Here is a 14,981-nt window from a genome sequence, read left to right as displayed (position 1 = left end):
CGGGCAGGGACGGAACTTGATGTGCATCTAGGCTTCCCGTCGACGACCATCGTTAGGCCCGCTGACTCACAGTCGCCATGTTTCCTGAGTCGCGAAGGCGTGTATCGACGGCTGCCCAGGCGCCAGTCACTGTTAGCTTCCCGCAGTGGCTTCCCCTTGCCTTCTGTAGTCGCTAAATGTTCATCATTAAATACAAGTCATAAAAGTTTTAACATGTGAAAACACTGGTACTCGAACTAAAACGGCACTGCACGCAACAATACGCTTAACTTCACTTTTTCCCATTTTCCCCTCTCAACTAGTTCCCACTAGGGTGCTCTATAACCGTTTCATTCATACACTGAAAAAAAAAAACCCTTGTACTTTTTACAAGGAAAAATCCTTGGAAACTTAGTTGCAAACCATATCACCAGTAAAATTTCAAATGGTACAAAGCTCAGCCTTGCAAATCTACAAGTGATATCATAGGCAACTGAGATTCCAAGGACTTTCCTTGCAAAAGTACAATTTTTTTTTAAACAAAACTTGTATTGTAATGTAATGTATCAACATGGTTCAATCAATAACAATGTAATCCGAAAATATGGAACTTTATTCTTATTTTTGGTGATGCGTTCGTAATAGGTTTTCAGATCACCTTCTATTGAATTACTTCCTTGATATCTGAAATCGTATTAATAATTTTTTTTTCTTCTCAGGATTAATTTTATTTGGTAAGATTGATGTTAAATCGATTCAATGAGCAACATTTTATTAATATAAGCTTAGAAAATGTAAAAAAGGTGCTGAACAGGATTGTGTTGTAAAATTTGCATAGTTCACGGATTCCATTTCTCGTTATGATTAGTGTTTTCCCACTCGACAGCACGGGGAATGCGTGTTTCGGCCGGCAGTTGGGAAGGGCAGTACTATGGCCGCGGCCCTAAGAACACTAGTGAAGCCCAGCGCGAGGCAAGTTCCGTACTGCAGTTGCCTGTAGGCCCCGTGGAGACTCATTCAGCTTCACGATAACAACACGACTGCTGGCAAGTGTTGCTCTATGTTTCTTAAATCTCTACTTTATTAGAATGCCTCACTTTTATTTTCTTTCGTTAATCGTGGGGAAGAGATTTGCGTTATCTGGTTATTGTCTTTCTTTCCTTGTAAGGACTGGACCTAAGGTTTTATTTCCTACAAACAGAATCAGAAATATATCACAAACAGATCTTTTCGTGTTTTTTTTATAAAAACATTGTATCACCCTTTATAAATAAAAAAAAAATATTTTTCCAATGTTTACCATGTTTGTTTTTTGTTTGTCACGTAGCTGCAGTGTACAAGGCAGGAATAGAGCTACGAATGAACTCGGCATGGTTTTCGTAGCCTTGTTTAATACTATTGTGAACATTCTTTGTTCTTTATTTGTTAACTATATATATAGAGAGAATTATAGAATATTTTGAAGCAAGTACTTGTTTTGAGCCGATGGTAAACAAGGCTGGCAGTGACATGCAGTTGTATGCGCTCTATGGAGGTCGCTGTTCGCCACGAGCAGTGACAGGATGGACAATAAAACATCGCTGTGTGAGTACATCCAACGTACTTAACGGCGTTTTCCGGAACAAGTAGTACTCAAAGTATTGGGACCCCAATTATTTCTTGGCCGCTGGTAGTAGGGGAGATGGCATCATCAGATGGTAAATTAAGACAGTGTGGAGTGGGGCGCTCGATAACATGTTTCCAATTAAACAATTTAATGTTTGCGCAAATGCACACTGGCAAACGTGAGTAATCCCGCACTTGCATACTCGCAGACATTCTTGTATTCTCATCCGTCCATCTTGTGAAGTTTCACTTGTAGAGAGCGCAGTGGCGGGGTTTCTTTGAAGACATTGCCACTCGTAATGTGTGTCACTGGTTTGTTGTATTGTCATTTGTGTCGAAAAAACTGTTCATAGATTCTCCGCTAAACCACTAGGTGTCAACCTGACAGCGAGAAAAGCTCAGAGACAGCGCTATTTTTCAAACGTTGATTTGTAAAGTGTGCGGATTGTCGCGGATGCCTTTAGTTGGCAGCACTGTTGAGCTGTGCGTGAGTCAGCACGGCTGACAAAGGGCGCTTCTGCTACCTGGGCGCTACGGAGGACCTTGGCGACTCACCTTCCCAACCCCCGGCTGAGCTGGTCTTTTGTGGTGGCATTCCTCCCTCCCTATGCCACTCCCATGATCTCAACCCCCAGGGGCGTGTCGGATAGATCACAACTGCCGTCTGACGTCTTCACCTGGAACCAAAATATGCCACGCCTGCAAGTCCAACAAAGAAATTTGAAATATTTTTCCTTTTGAAGTGTTCGTGTTAAGTTTTAAAGTCGCACGAAGCTTAACGCTCGCTCTCACACGCCTTTTTGATATTTTTTTTTCTTCTCGCAATCTGGACGAAATGAACGATAAAGTGTATTTATATAAGTGAGCGTATGTTCCTGTATAAAAGATTTATTTGCATTATAAATAATTCAAATTAATGCATTAGAATAAACACTTAGTATATTTATTGATTTTTATTATGACTAAATTACATATAGATTATTTTACTAAATTAATAATTAATTTTATACATGTGCTTATATTAAAATTTAATATTGAGATTTATTTAAAAAATAATAATTTGATTTAATTTATACTCTACCAACTATATCTATAATATCACTCCAGTCCTTTTATTATTTTATTTCTATTAATTATTTGCATGGAAAATTAAAGTTAGTTTGTATTACGCCAAGAAGGTATAACTTCAAACGCGCACCTCATTTTTTTTTTTTATTCTCGAGATGGTCTTGGAATACCGGACGTGTCCCAAGTTACATATATTAATGCGGCATTGACAAAGAAAAGCATCTGGAAAGTGTTAGTTGAACTGTAATGCCAGGGGGCGGTATTGCATACTACATTTGTATCGTGTGAAACAGCCTTTTTGTCCAGCGCCATTGTTGTGTGACACCCTGAACATTTGTTGGAGTGTAGTGTTACTTCATAGGGGGATTAAAAAAAAAACAGTATTTAATGGTAGTGGCTTGTTTTTCACTCTTATTTTTTTTTAGAGATACGGAAATTTCGCTGATTCATTTGAAGTCAGTCTAAAATTCACGGTTCTGTGTATGCGCTACCCACGTATACACTAACTATAGGACCTCCTCTTCTTTGGAGAGGGTCGATGTGATTCGGCCACTCCACTGCTGGCCAAGCGCGGCGCCAGAAGGGGGGGGGGGGGGGCGACAGCCCCTCCCGAGACCAATTTTATCGATTAGTGTATATTTATGTTTACTTAAATATTTAATTTCATATGTTAAACTTTTATCTCATCAAAAGTTGCATGGAGCTACTAATGTTCTGTATTTAAAACCTGTAATTTGTAAATAATAATTCCAAGGCCAATATCTGACCACTTACATTTTTCGCAACTTCGACCTTTCCTTGTGCGATAGCCCCTCCCGAAAAGTCATCCTGAAGCCGCCATTTCTGCTGGCTGGTAGCTGATTGGCCCACGGTCGCCTAGGAAGTGTCCGAAGATGTATTCATGTTTGCTGTTTACTTTTCGACCAAAAGAACCCGCGGGAATATGTTCTCGTGACGGCGCCGGGGAACCCTGTGACGCGACAGCTGCTAGCGCGCCTGGCGGCCGCCGCGGTAAATCACGAGCGTGGCGTGCAAAGCCGCCCCGCGCATGCGCTAATCGTGACGTACGGCGGGGTCGCACCTGCGCGCCCCTGGCGGCCGCCGACGCTAATATTGTCGTCTTAGCTGGCGGCATTGTGGCGCAGACAGGCCGTTAGTCAGCTGCTTACCTGAGCGCACCTCGTAGCCTCACATCGCGGCGTTCTTCACCGGGCTCCGGGCAACACACAACACACGAGAGCCACAGGCATCCCTGGAATTACTTGCGCTCGCAAGAACCGTGACTGTGAAACAGGTTTGACAAACATAAACGTCAACACTGTGTTTTATGGAATACGTTCCTTATATCGTGGTCTTCAGTGGAAAAAGTCGGTAAGTCCAATTTCTGGAAAAAGACCGTTAGTTCACTTACCAAGTTTTGCTTGCCTATAATAGCGTTATAATGGACTTGCCGAAATAAAGCTAGAAGAAAACCTCCACCAATCATTCATTATTTGGACTTCCAAACGTTTTCTTGGCGAAGATATTGCCCTTACAACTTCATCCGTGAAGTTAACTCATTTACACAAAAAAAAAGTGGACTTGCCAACTTTTTCCACTAAGCCTACGATATTTAAAATGTTCTCTGCTTGTTACGTACATATAGGCCAACATACGAACAGTATACAACATACAAGCACCCATCCAGAAATGACTTTTTATCGGTTAAAATCCATCCGCAAAACTCGAGCCGCGAACATTCTCCCCACTCCCCTACAAATTTGCGCCCCTGCCCCAGGGTCGTATCAATAGCACAGTTGTCCAATCATCAGCGTGAAGCACATTGTCACATGTAGGAAAATAAGAATAAAGTTCTATTTATTACTAATATTTACACTTCCAATTAAATTACAACACTTAAAATGTCAGTCCCATATGCACCAGTCTCCACACACACACACGAGGCCCGTCGCTTGTCCGGTTATCGCGCGCCAAGTGGTCACTCACTCGCCCAGAGGCTGGCGTCGTCGCTTTCATACCCCTCAGCCCCCTTCTGGAATGGCCTCGCGCCCCTTTGACGTGTCGCGTCATCAGGTCGACTCGACCCACGAAGCTCCCAGAACAGTGGCGTACTAGTTACACCACTCCATCCTGCGGCCTCCGGACCCCCAGAACGTTCCAGATGGCTGAGGGATTGTGGAAAGGGGGGAGGGGCAGCGAGGCCGGGCCATATACCCAGTATATCCGTGAACTAATAGGACTATACTAAACCAGTAATTTCTCATCGGCTGAATCCCTGTTTTAAGTTCTTTTTTTAATTTTTAATGTTATTTACTTTGCTTATGTTCTTTATGAGTGAAAAGTGTCTGGATTTTAGTTCTTAAGCTATTAGTTTAGGTTAGTTTAGCATTTATGAAGTATGATTTTTTGTGTAGTTGTATAGTACTGCGGTGTAGTGTAAGAGAAGGCTAAACGCCTTATAACTTCGTCATTAAGTAAATAAATTAATTTACGTTTGAAAGTATACAATAAAAATGTTTGAATTATTTACAAGTAATGCTGAACCTCGCGACCGCACCGCGCGCAAGCTGGTCGTGTGGGGGGGGGGGGGGGGGGGGAAATGCTTCAGCGCAGTGTTGCCCAGTTGATTGAATTTACTGCGGAATGGAAACAACGTCAGCGCAATTTTTTTTTTGTGTTTGCTCTGACAACGGCGACTCGCCGACTGTAGTCGCTCGGGCGGGCTCTGATTGCGCGGGACATCATATTGATGGTCTGTGATCGCGCGGACGGGCGGCAGGTCGTTAATCGTGTTTAGTCCGGCGGGCGTGAGTCGCGGCGCGGGATTGGTCGATGCCCGGACGAGATCCAGCAGCGCTGTCACGCTGACGGCCGTGTCTCCCGACCTCCCGGCCCTGGGGTGACTGCAGTTGCTCGGCTCGTGGGTAGAGACCGGAAAAAATTCGCGAATTCATTTCGCGATAGGCTAAAAATACAAATAGTTATACCTCAGTGCTGCCTCTGCTATTGGCTCACAACTCATCTGGATGACTCTGGGCCAATGAGAAACGCCCGACCAAAGCTTTATCGAATCACAGGCTGCTACGTGAGACAGCAGCCAATGAGTGGGTGGTATTTGACCGAGTGTACGCAGAACTGTGGAGTTCGTCCTGGAGGTCATTGAACTCGCGAATTTTTTCCTGTCCCTACTTAAAGGTTGCAGCCGCGTCGAAAACGGATATATCGCCGACTGGTTACCACGCGGCTACAACCCAGAAGCCAAGCCGCTCCAGACAGCGGCGGCAAAAGGCCTGCGATCTCTACTAACGAGGATGGTTGTAAGAAGTGGTAGTACCCCAGGCTGCAGAGGGCGACATCGCGAGAGGAGTCCTGCTGAACGGAACCCGACCTGCCTCCAACCACTCACACCATCGCGGTCCTTGCATCGTAAAAATAATTCACTCTCGTCATCTTTTTCCATGACTTCCCATGGAAGTCCATATCGTGCCTGAAGAAGAGAACCAGTGAGAAGTGCGAGAGGAAGGGTAAGCGTGGCTGCGGCTTGAAGGGCGAACTCTGGGCTTTCTTTAACGTGGAATCTGCGTTCGTGGTTGCTTCCCTGACTCCCTCCCCTCTCTGGCTGACGGCGTGGAGGGGAAGGGCCGTCGGATGACCTCCGCCACAGCAGCCCTTCGAGCTGCACAGCTGCAGCTTCTCTCGTCTCCAGTCAGCCCAGCCACAGCTGCAGCTTCAGTCTAGCGTGGCAACTACTCCCAGGTGAGGGGCGGGTGTCAGAGGAGGAGCTACAGCGAGAGGCTGGGGCAAGCCACCTCGGCATCACCGCCACCACCATCCAGCTGGCTTGTGGTTGGCTCAGAGGAGCCCCCATCCTAATAGCACCACATCTCCGGGAAACCCGCAAGGACTTGTGATCAAGCTGAAGTGAATCCAACTACTGCTAGGTGTCCAGGCTTGTTGACAAAAACAAACAATGAACACTTTATGTTTGTTATTTTAGACTGTGTCCTGTTGCCCCTATTCGTGCCAGTGTGCTGTTGTTGTGGCCAGGTTACCATGGCTCTGAATGCTCCGCACCTCGCTGCAACACACCTAGGGTACCCTACCCCCCTCACCCCCGCTACACCTGTCCCCGCGCCAGGTCTCGGCGGCCTCACTTAGTTCCGCGAGCGCCCGAGAGAAGGGACGAGAAAAAAGTGATTAAAGTAAAGTTGGGACCCGAGTTAAATCGTCTGTGCGCGGGAAGTTATGTCTGGAACCAGAAATAAAAGTGGAATGGAAAGAAGTGAGCGCGGGGCCGACTTTTCCGCTAACTTTTCGCCAAAACGCAGGGGCGGGGACCTTCTCTCCCCCCCCCCCCCCCGAATACCCCAAGACTTTCCTTCTCCTTATTCCCTTTGAATAAAGATTCCTGCGCCCCTAATCGCATAAACCAGGAGAGTTTTTTCGAAACATAACTTGAGAAATTGAATTTCTTGGCAACTTGATTTAAATGTTGATAAAAGCAGTAATTATGGATTTCTTTTCAAATAGGGAGAGGGAGAATTTTTTTTTCCGGCAGGAATTAAAACTTATCTTTTCGTATATATCTTTTTTGAAGAATCAGCAGTTTTTGTCTGATAAAAAAAAGTTTCCGGGGTAGTCTTGAACGATAGGAATAATTTGGCAGCAGCTGGGTGTTTTTTTGGGGACGGTGTGGGAGGGAGGGGGGAAGCAAGTTTTGAAAGGAGCGACACTCGACAATAATTGCCTTGTCGTGCGGCGGGTATAATTCCAGTTTTAAAACGATCAGCAGAATTAGCCGTCGCCATGGACGGTTTTTAATTGAATTTGAAATTGTGTGACGGCGCGGTGTCGACAAGATCGCCAGCGGTAATTCCAATAATCCAATTTTTAAATGGTGGCTGTTCGGGAGGAAGGCAGGGGTGTTATTGGACGGTACAGTCAGCTCGAGCTGGAGCGGACCTGCCTTGCAGCGGGGAACAGTCGTGTTACAGCTGTAAGTCCACTGACTTCCTAGTTGAAGCCGCGTCATGGAGTGCCAGACTATTCGGCATGCGTTGTTACATTCTGTTAGTTTCTGGTGGTGTCTGTTGGTGCCTGGAGGTTTGTTGCCTGAATTTTACTCAACGTGTATCCGTCTTTCCTGTTCATGTTCGAAGGATGTTCAGTAAAAAAATTTATTGCTTTCCAACTGCCTGTTTTCGTGTAGTGCGGCAGTTTGGAAAGGGGTATCAAAGTGATGAATTTGAATGCTGCAGATGGTTTCAGTATTCGCTGATGTGTCGCTTAAAACGGGACAATCCGGCGGGCAGTTGGTCCCATGTTCGTGTTCATGTTGCTGCTGACGCGGCAGAAACACGCCAGCCAAGCCGGTTCCTCTAAACGAAAATAATCCACTGTAAATGTCGGCGGTCTGCGGGCAGAAGAGGTCTGGGGGTCACCGCGACTATCACAGAGTGAGTGCTGGTTGTGGGTGGAGGGGGTGGGGGTGTTGTGGTCACAGACAGTCATCTGTTCCGCTCCCCGGCCCACTGGCGCTCGGCGGGACAGTGCGGCAACACCGCGGCCGCTGCAGCAACCACCTCGCATCGTTTAAATAAATCTCTGACGGGAGTCGGTTTGCAAATGGAATGTATTTTTTTTTTACAGTATCGGTACATGATAAAGTCATTCGGATGTGAAAACCCACGAGACTAAACATTTTGAAAGAAATTTAGCACAATTAATTGTGTTTGTCACGAATTAACAACTAGGACCTTTTTTCCACGAAACGAACGACGCACTTCGTTGTCCTCGCACGCATCGGTACAAAACTTTGCAACGGAATGAACCGACAACTCGGACTAAGTCGCGGGCACAACTAATTTATAATAATGTTTAACGAGGCAATAATATTTAACTAATAATGCTGTTACACCCAGAAAATAATACGCGAGTGATATGTGCAAGATATTTTATTAAAAAAACTCAGAACGCAGAAATATAAAAAAAAAAATCGTTAATAACAAACGACTTGAACATTATGGCTGGGTTATAAGACCATTTTTCATCAAATGAATTCAGTTGTGAAAACACAGAACAAAAAAAGGTATAAAGTTTCATACAAGTGGCTTAATAATGCAAAGGCAATTATAAACTTATTGTGGGCTTACTAATTAAAAACAATTAATTATCGAACATTAAAAAAATTATCGTATTGAAATGATAATTCAATTATACTGTTGGATCGTCAGCTTCAGTATCTGTAAAATTTTCATGATAGCTTTCTCGAATTTCATGTTAAGCTCAAAATTTTGTCGACAGATATTTACCAAGTATTATCTAAAAGCGGGAAAGGTTCGCGCAGTGCTTCATGATAACAATCATTTGCGTGAAATTTTACAGAGTGAAAATACGTTATCCGGTGACAAAATTTGCGACCAAACAAAAAACGAAAGAGATTTTTAGTTGTAAAATCTCCTTCGAAAGCCCTCAAACCACAGTACAAGAAGGTATTCGTCTAGCTACGCGGTGCAGTGTTGCCAAGTCTAGCGTATCACACGGAGCATCACATGTGTGATGTAAACATGTCACTGTTGGATAACGATGTACTAGCACCAAGTGTGCCCTAGCGCTTAGGCGTGATGTTGACGTGACTTGTAACTGCGCACAGCACGTGGGGCCAGGGTTGTTCCCCCTGGAAACAAGACACGGCGGCCCTGCGCACACAGAAGCCACTCCAGTGGGTCGTTGGCCGTCTTCCAGCCGTTGGGAGGCCGTGTAGTGGTGTAGCAGGGTCATGGTACTGGAGGGGGGGGGGGGGGGGGGGGGCACCTGCTGGGCCGAGCGCGCTCTGCGGCGGAAACAGGAAGTGCGGCAGCGAGGTCACCTCTGCCCCTTCCGGCCGCGACCCCCTCAGGCCTGACCTCTGTGGCGCACCGCCCAGTGCTCCTAGGCGCTCCTAGTGGCCTTCTCGTTGGTGATTGGACAGCGCCAGTGTCCTCGTCGACTCCGAGCCAGTCAGTACAAGGAGGAGAAGTGTTCACCCAATCAGTAGGGACCTTGTTATCGACCAATGAGCACTGTATAAAGGCTTATGTATAGTATAGACAACCTTGAGTGTAATCCATGGTGACTATAACATAAACCTATATGCGTGCAGAAACAGAAAATAATTCGCAGATTAATTACGTGTTAAGCTAAAATTCAAAGAATTATACCTTAGTGCTGCTTCTGGTATTGGTTCACTGTTAATCTGGAGGACTCTGGGCTAGAGACCGGAAAAATTCGCGAATTCATTTCGCGATAGGCTAAAATACAAATAGTTATACCTCAGTGCTGCCTCTGCTATTGGCTCACAACTCACCTGGATGACTCTGGGCCAATGATAAACGCTTGACCAAAGCTTTATCGAATCACAGGCTGCTCTGTTGGGACGTCTCACAAGACAGCAGCCAATGAGTGGGTGACATTTGACCGAGTGTACGTAGAACTATGGAGTTCATCCTAGAGGTAAGTGAACCCGCGAATTTTTCCTGTCCCTACTCTGGGCAAATTAGGGACCCGTAATCAAAGACGTATCGAATCACAAGTCACCCAGTTGAGACGCCTCATACGTCAGCAGCCAATGAACAGGTGACGTTTGTCCGAGTGTACAGAGGATCGTGGAGTCTATCCTGGAGGTCATTGAACCCGTGAATTTTTCCAGTCTATGTGCGTGTGTGTTACATTATTGCATTACGTTTTTTGTTTCATGACAATTATCTATTTTTGTTTATGCTCTTTAGACGTTTACTTTTTTTTTTTAGTAAATTACTGTCGAAAGATTGTGTAACGTGACTTTGTGTAGTTGGCGAAATAGTTAAGTAAAAAAAAGAAGTAGGCTAATAGCCATAACTTCGTCATAAAGGCAATAGTGAATAATTACGCGCGAGCTATTTTAAAGATTGCAAATAACGTTTGATACATAGGCACTTGTTAACAACAGATGCGAGAGAGTGTGCTGGAGTATGGAATGGCGCTGAAAGCACAGAACTGCCACGTGAATGCGAGAGCCAGTGGCGGTGGCTGGCGTGGTGGCGTGGTGGCGTGGTGGCGTGGTGGCGTGGTGGCTTGGCGGCAGCCAGGAGGGCACGTGACCTCGCGCTGCAGCTGCAGCTGAGAGCCCCCCCCCCTCCCCCTTCACTGTGTGAGCCACTGTGCTCGGAGCGGCGGCTGTGTGCCGTGGGAACATCACAGTGAAGTTTTAAAATGCGCGCGCATAGTGCAACGAAATTTTCACACGACGATGCAAGTCTTAATAAAAGAAATTTATTACATTACTATTTAATGAATGATTAAAATTAATAAATTATGGTAATCAACATAAGTATTACTTGTTTTCATTATCATTTAAAATTTATTTCGATTATTTTACTAAATAAAATTATTATATTTTGTACACAAGTTTTTATTAATATTGACTACTGAGTATTTATTTAATTTTTTTTTAAATTTGATTGAATGTATACACTCTCAACATTATTTATAAAATCACTCCAATCCTTTAATTATTTGCATGCAAAATAAAATTTAAAAAAAAATATATTACTCTTAGTAAGTGTAACTTGTAACGCGCGTACGTAGGTACACGCACCCATATTTTTTTTGTCTGAACCTCTGGTCGACAGCATTGTCACAAGAGACGGACAATCACTGACAGGTCGGGGTTTGGTCTCTGCCGGTGAACACTGATGGACTTCCTTTCCGAGGCTTCGACCCCCGCATACATGCATTTATTGTGTTGTTGAGTTCATGCGACCCTGACGACCTCGCTGCGACGAGACGCAGGCAAAAAAAAAATATAAGTGTGACAAGTATCTTCATCCGTAAGATGTTGGTGAAACATCTGTCTACACAGGATGAGCCTGAATTAGACCGACTATCGTCCACTACCCCGTGTACACGAGCCACTCAGAGCCTCAGAGTGCTGAGTTATGGCTTGTGTTGAACGACTCGGCCGATGCTCCCCCCCCCCCCCCCTATCCCTGCTGACGTGCGCCTCCCTGGCGGAGGAATACGTCTCTCTCGAAAATAGATTTGCTCAGCGGAGCGCGCTGATCGCCAGACAGCCCTCGGCAATCCGGAGACATGTCCGCCGAGCATCAGATAAAAAAAAGCTCTCGGCGGATAGAAAACGGGGATAGAAACTTTCAATTATTTGTCCCAAACATGATAGATTGTTTGCCTGCTGTGCCTCCCCCCCCCCTCCCTTTTCATAGCATTTCTCTGTGTTGTCGGCAAGGGAGGGGCTATCTTGATGGAAAAACTAGAAATGTGTTATTTCGCGTGGAAGGGCTCGGACCGTATTTGCTGCGGCCTTGAAGCGGACCACCCGTTTCCTGGCTTTCCTTCGCCCATTCCATCTTGTTTCCTGTTCCGAGCGAAGGGTCTCTCTCTCTCTGCCTCTGTGTGTCTGTGTTTGTCCTCTTTGTGCCGTCCGCTACGAGCGGGCTTTTTCGGCCGGTTACTTTTTTTTTTTTTTTTTTTTTAACCTGTCCGGTGGCAGTTTGATCCAATGAGTGGCCATCAAAGGCCGCCCTAGCGCCCTGCGGACTCACGCATTAACCGGCCGGTTTTTTTTTTAAAACCCTTCCCCCCTCCCCCTTCTCGTCCAGTCAGGCGAGTCCTCGCTTGGCATATCGCGCCATTCGTCCGCCAGGGGCGCCGCGCGGTATTGTGATCCTTCCCGTGTTTTGACGCGTAGGGCATAAACCACTCCGTCCCTGTCCACCTGCTGCCTGGACTGTCGCTACCCGCCGGGGCATCGCTTCCTTCCGGGGAAACTTGTGATGAATACAAATACTGGATAACGAGTGAAACTACAAACGGAATTGGAAGAATATTAGAAGATACAAATATATCGCTCTGCTGATATGGATATTTGCGGGAAAAACCTGCAAAATGGCAGCGATGAAGCGATCTAACCCCGACTGCTGTAGAAAATCATGCTTAAAAACTTAAATTTGTATATGTATATATATATATATAAATAACTACACCGCTTCCTATTATGAATTAACTTATTCTTAAACGCCATTATTTCAAGCATATCAAATTTTTATAAGACATCAATACTGGGAACGACTTGTTAGCTGGTCTCTAACTTATCTGGGTTCAAGGATACCTGGCGATGTTAATTACCATAGATGCAAATTTAGTTTTTTAAAAAAAAATTGCCCGTCTTGCCGCGCCGTGATGGGATCAATAACAACCACTACTGCTTTAGCATTGATTATATATCTACCCATGCATTTAAAAACAGCTACAATGTCTACATACGAAACACTTCTTCAAGGAAGCTCCAACTATAAATTGCAACCTAGCCGAGCGTGGACGACCCAGGAACAACCTCAGCTATGCCGTATGTCAAGTGTAGCCTGATGAAGTAAGCAGAATCCAAACTTAAACATACGGGATCATCGAGAATGATTGCTGGCGTTCTAAACTGCCATTATAAAATTACTATTTAATTTATATATACACACGTGTGGCAAAATGTTGACGGAAGTTTAAAGAGTTTGTGTTGTACAGCGTGTTGTAGGCGCATTTTCATCTCTGGTGATGTCTGGACTGTAGTCAACCTCCTGCCAAGCCTGAGTCATGTTCACAACAGCCCTCTCTTTAACATGCTGGATGCTCGTTTTCATCTCAGCGTACACAAGGTTTTAAAGTGTCCCCCCGCAAAAAAAAAAATACGTTTTCGTGTGCTTTAGCGTGACCTTGAAGTTTTAAATGCCACCTCGCACTAAACTTGTTCAACTGTGGATATATGACTCAGGATATGTGGCAGGGGGAGTGAATGCCGTATAGACGAAACCAGAGAGACAAAATGGCGGCCGTGTCAAAGTGTACTGAGCTGAGTCCGAAACTTTAAAAGTTTTCTGGACATTTTTAAGGTGCCACACGCTTTTTATCAGTTAAAATGGCAGTTTCGGCGTGGTGGTTTAGAATACCGGCGGTAGTTCTCGACGATGCGGCACGAGTGCAGAGCATGATCGCGGGTTCGTCAAGGTCGTCAGGGCTGCTCCTGACGGCAGCACGTGTCGCGAGTGATCGGCCGGAGGGGGCAGGGAGTGTTGTCCGATCGTATTGACGAGAGCTGTTCAGAAGGGCAGCGCGCGAGGGGTTGGAGCTGTCCGCACGCGGTATGTCGGCCGCAGCACACCCCCTCCCTCCCCTTTTCCCTGGTCCGGGCGACAGCTCTGACCGCCGCGTGCCGCTGTCCGCCCTTTGACCTCCCCCCCTCCCCCCCACCATCCTCCCCAGCTCTCCGCGGTCTCACCGCACGTCCGTCGCGCCGTCATCTGGCTGCTCGGCTTCTCTGCCAGTCGCACGCATTCACGAAGAACTGCTTCCACAAACTACAGTACAGACACAGAGCAACAACGTCCAGGCGAATAACAGTTTATTTATCGTCTTTATTGGTGGCGAAGTTAAGGCGGTACGCCTTTTCTTACACTTAACCATTTTTCTGCAATTACATCTAATAGTGGAATATTAAAAATTAAGCATGATATAAGCAGATGCTGACTAAATATTTAAGAGAACAAATTAAAAATTTTAACTTAATAATGTTCAAATATTAACTATTACAAAAGATTCAACCATAACTAATTTAAAGTAATTAAAAATTAAGCATGGACATACATAAAAAAGGAAAGTGATTAAACATACAGAAAATATTATCAAAACCTTGGAGGGGGGGGGGGTAATAGGCGCTACTACATTAAAACCAGTCACTCGCGCATTCACACACAGACAGCTTATAGCTTACAGTTAGCTTATAGCTTTGTATTTGGCGACATTTGCATCCACTCGAACATAGTTAAGCATCCGCACAGGGATTCGTCCAGTCAGTACGATAAGTGCTTCTAGCGGGGTGTCACATCTGAGCGCTACTGTGACATCTCAGCGGTAACCGTAACATTATATGGCGGAGAAATGAAGGTAAAGGTGTAATACAAGTTCTTTGAGTGTTTTAAGGATACTCTGTCGAAGGTTTCATGCCTAAACAAATATTTATTCCGAAAACACGTGTTTAACCATCTTCTAGAATTATAGTTCAAAAATGAAATGCGGGAAGTATTTCCGCATAACGTACATTTTCCGACATGACAGGGCTATGTATAGCAGCTTTCTAATGGCTTTTTTTTCCTGAAGCTCTGCACTTCTAATTCATAAGTATTAACCATCATGTCGTTAACCAATATGTCGTCAAACACCATCTCCGCAATGTTTCGGGCGCATACAATATGGCGAGTGACTGCAACTACGTCACAGTTACATTGTTCACACTGGGCACACCGCCT

General features: G+C 45.2%; 1 protein-coding gene across 15 annotated transcripts in view; it reads left to right on the top strand.

Moving 5' to 3' along the window:
* The window catches only part of LOC134540220 (semaphorin-1A-like), a 411,248-nt gene that overhangs the window by 235,701 nt on the left and 160,566 nt on the right, over positions 1-14,981 (top strand). The window contains exon 1 of one of the 15 annotated variants that reach the window (XM_063382836.1): positions 9,619-9,684. The exons of 13 other annotated variants lie outside the window; for them this stretch is intronic. The gene's annotated coding sequence lies outside the window, so the exon portion shown is untranslated. Of the gene's footprint in view, positions 1-9,618; positions 9,685-9,712; positions 10,144-14,981 lie in introns of those variants that run through there. One more of the 15 variants, XM_063382834.1, reaches the window with a different exon arrangement.

Source organism: Bacillus rossius, chromosome 16 (assembly GCF_032445375.1).
Source record: "Bacillus rossius redtenbacheri isolate Brsri chromosome 16, Brsri_v3, whole genome shotgun sequence".
Lineage (NCBI taxonomy): Eukaryota > Metazoa > Arthropoda > Insecta > Phasmatodea > Bacillidae > Bacillus > Bacillus rossius.
Note: the sequence above shows the minus strand (reverse complement) of the source record. Positions and strands in the feature narration are given on the sequence as shown.